At 32.0% G+C, this 4,077-nt stretch overlaps 1 pseudogene; it reads left to right on the top strand.

Moving 5' to 3' along the window:
* The first annotated feature begins 426 nt into the window (after nucleotides 1–426).
* LOC142231319 (uncharacterized) lies at nucleotides 427–1,245 on the top strand (annotated as a pseudogene).
* The last annotated feature ends 2,832 nt before the right edge of the window (nucleotides 1,246–4,077 follow it).

The following is a 4,077-nucleotide window of genomic DNA, read 5'->3' as shown; positions in this document are numbered from 1 at the left end:
AGTTGAGATTTTTAAAGGAAATTTTTGATAAATCTTACACTAAGAGAAAAGCTTCAGGCTAAAATTAAGCTGTGTCGGGCTTGTTTTTAGAATTGTTGAATTTTAAAGAAATCAAGCCTGCTATGAGATAAAATTAAGAACGACAATCTTAAAAGAAGAATAAAATCTTAAAACAAGTAGAAAAATTTTGATTTGAGAATAAAGTTCTTAATTTTAGATTACATCAAGAATGAAATTCTTAGTTTAAGACTAAAACATATTAAAACAAGCCTGACACGCTTAATTTAATCCGAAACGATTTTACAATAAAAAAACACTCTCACTATGCGGTGATTTCTTTAGTTGTGTTATTCTTTCAGTGTGTCCACGTGCTAGCTATAGTGAAAATTAATTAAATTAAAGAAAAAGACACAAAAAACTGTTGTAATGGAGAATTGTGGAATAGTTAATATTGATGAAAGCACCATAGGTAATTGGATGGCTGTGGCCTTTGAAGAAGTTATTCCGGTAAAAGAAACCCCGTCGTATGTTCCGGGGAAAGAAACAATGGAAAAAAGTTCGAGTGAGTTTGTGCTATTGAATGTTGAAAACGAACAGTCTCAGCAATGTGGCGAATACCAAGATGAGGAAAATGTGAGAAAACTATTGAAAGAATTCGATTTGGAACCTGTCTTTGAATATTTAAAGGGTAAATATTTGTACTTTTTTATATGCTCCATACATCATTCATTTTTATGATATGTTCACGCTGCTCAAGTGACTTTTAGGAGCTTACAGTTCATGCGAAAAGAGGACATAAAGGAAGCAATTCCTCCATTAGGGCTGCGCATGGAATTTCGCGAGAAACTATTTGTTTGGAAGAAAAAGCAGGTAGAAATTTTGTGTTTTAGAAAATCTAATCATAAAAAAAATATTTAATGATATTTATCATAGTTTGGAATAGATGAAGGTGCAATGTCAATGTCATCAAAAGTAGAGGACTTGCTGCAAACTGTGCAATATCCAAGAAACAGCTCCTTAATCACTTCATCTGCAACTTTGTCAATCAGTGGAAAATTGTTGACAAAAGATTTGAGCGTAATTCTAAATGAAACATCAAAGGGAAAGAATATTATCGAATTTTACAATCAAAAGCAACATTTAACTAACGAATAAAGGAATGAATTGATAATCATCATTGTGGAAGAAGTAATCAACAACAATATCAAGCTCCATGCAAACGATTTTTTGGTATTACTAAATTAAATTGTTAGTATCTTTCTAAATGAAAAGTCTGTTGAGGTAAGCCACATGTTAATTTAATCCTCCGATGAGTGGGAAGGTCCCAAGGAACTTTTTTGCCTTTTCAAACTGAAATTACTCCTACTTCGGACACTACAACCCAGCCCTAAAGTTACTCTGTATTCCAAGAGTATTTTGTTGCGCATCTTTTGGAAAAAAATTAAGCCGATCGGATCATTATTTTTAGGAGTTATTGAGGTTTTAGTGAGAGAGTACGCGGACGTGTGAATAGGTCCGTATGGACCTTGTACTGTATTTCATTAATAAATTCATGTTTTCGTGCATCATTATAATTTTTTTATTGTTTCAACACATAATTTACTTGTTCTGAACACAAAGACATTAGGAATGATGATAAAGACAAAAAATTCTAAGAACAAAAATACACATTCGAATTTCGAACAACAAAAATACACACATATTTTTTTTTTTAGTCGTCATTGAGTACACATACATAATTGAAAATGTTTTTTCCAAAGACCACTTACCATTTGAAAACATTGAGCTAGCGCTAAACTATGCTAACGTAAAGATTGTAAGCAACACAAATAATCTAATGTATGTAATTTCGATTCCCAAAACTTTGAATGAAAATTGTAAAACGCTAATAGCCAAACCAGTAGTACAAGAAAATACTGTAATCAAAATTAAATTTAAAAAACTTGTGAAATGTGAAAATAAATTATATGGAATCAAAAACTATCGTAATGAACTTAATGGAATTATTTTATGTTTAAGAACCAATATTGAAAACATTTCGAATGACAACTGTTTATCTAAATTAATTCTCAATGCTCCACATAATTGTACCGTAACTAACTCAGAGCACATAGACAAAATAGAAGAGATCCAACCAGGCCTAATATTGTTAAATAATTTTTCTGGCGATGTTTATACCTATTAAAATTTGAGAATAGCACAGTAAGAATAAATTCTATAACATTTTCAGTAGAGAATGCAGCCTACTCCAAGCCAGTCCCAGTCCAGTTCTTTTAAAATCCTCAATAAAATAGGTGTATAGCACCGCAAAGGAGAAGAGAATACAAAAATTTGATTTTTTATTAATTTGTATGACGGCTAGCTTGACTTGAGATATTATACGTTGATATCCCGGCTAAGTAAGCAGACTAATAAAGTCCAAGTCGAAACAATCATATACATCACATTAGTTACTTGGTTCATTACCAAAGAAATAAGCTCGTTCAGTTCGGTTTTTAATCTTGCGCTGTGCGGTTATTTTATGACTTGAACACGACCTGAGTTGTATATAAAACTTTTTACAGAAAGTGGAACAATTATTCTTGAAACCCGAAACGAAAACACAATAATGTGATTAATAAACGCTTGACTTTGAATAGTAACACTGATATTGTAAACTGAATAATACATATGGCAAAACAGTGTGTTTTTAAAATATTATTTCTTGGTTCATTACCAGACAAATAAATCCTTTCAGTTCGGTTTTTAATCTTGCGGTGTTCGGTTATTTTATCGTTGAACAAGATCTGAATTACATATAAAACTCTGTACAAAAAGTGGAACAATTATTCTTGAAACCCGAAACGAAAACCCGATAATGTAGTTTATAAACTTTTGAATTTGAATATTAACGTTGGTATTGTAAAATGAATAATATATATGGCAAAACATTGAGAAATTTTAAAATATTATACTTGGTTCATTACTAAAGAAATGAATACCAGGACTGGAAACAGTAGAAAAACTTGAAAGCAGATTGAAAGATGTTGCAAATCAGAGATCAGATGCTCTCAGTTACAACACGAGGCGTTGGAGTCAACTTAGTAGCATCTTTGTTCCTCGATAGTACATCAATACTAAAGTATGTATGACGGCTTGATTGACTTAAGATATTATACGTTGATATACCGGCTAAGTAAACAGACTAATAAAGTCCAAGTCGAAACAATCATATACATCACATTAGTTTGATTTACATTACTTGGTTCATTACCAAAGAAAGAAACTCGTTCAGTTCGGTTTTTAATCTTGCGCTGTGCGGTTATTTTGTGATTTGAACACGACCTGAGTTGTATATAAAACTTTTTACAGAAAGTGGAACAATTATTCTTGAAACCCGAAACGAAAACACAATAATGTGAATAATAAACGTTTGAATAGTAACACTGATATTGTAAACTGAATAATACAAGTTAACAATATTCCCAAATCTGCCAACTCCACACGTGTGGCAGAGTCAGCATAAAAGGGAATATCAAAATATTTACACGCGCAGGCTATCAGACGCTTAGTCTGCAAAACTACATTCCCATGCCACCGGACACCTCCACCTGAAATGAGGTGCATACTGACAAAACTGAAGCCAACAAGAAATGCAAAGACAAGTGGTAGCGGCAGTCTTGGTTACGCGTCGTTCAGCTTTGGCCGTAATTTTGATTATCTTAGATATATTCCTTTAAATGTTTGATTGTTAAACTATCGTATTATACTTAAAATAAAGATACATTGTAAGAAATTTTGGTGTGAATTATTATCGGCGCAGTGGTCGCGCTTAGCAATTTATTTTTTTAAACTCTTCAAGGAAACTCCCCTTAACTTACATGTGGCAAAACAGTGTGTTTTTAAAATATTATTTCTTGGTTCATTACCAGACAAATAAATCCTTTCAGTTCGGTTTTTAATCTTGCGGTCTTCGGTTATTTCATCGTTGAACAAGATCTGAATTACATATAAATGTAGTGTGCCCATCACAATTTATTGTAATTTACCAAATATTGTCAACATACATTTATTTTGGTTCTTTCGCGTACATTTTTG

This window comes from Haematobia irritans, chromosome 3 (genome assembly GCF_050003625.1).
Source record: "Haematobia irritans isolate KBUSLIRL chromosome 3, ASM5000362v1, whole genome shotgun sequence".
In the NCBI taxonomy this organism is placed as follows: domain Eukaryota; kingdom Metazoa; phylum Arthropoda; class Insecta; order Diptera; family Muscidae; genus Haematobia; species Haematobia irritans.
Note: the sequence above shows the minus strand (reverse complement) of the source record. Positions and strands in the feature narration are given on the sequence as shown.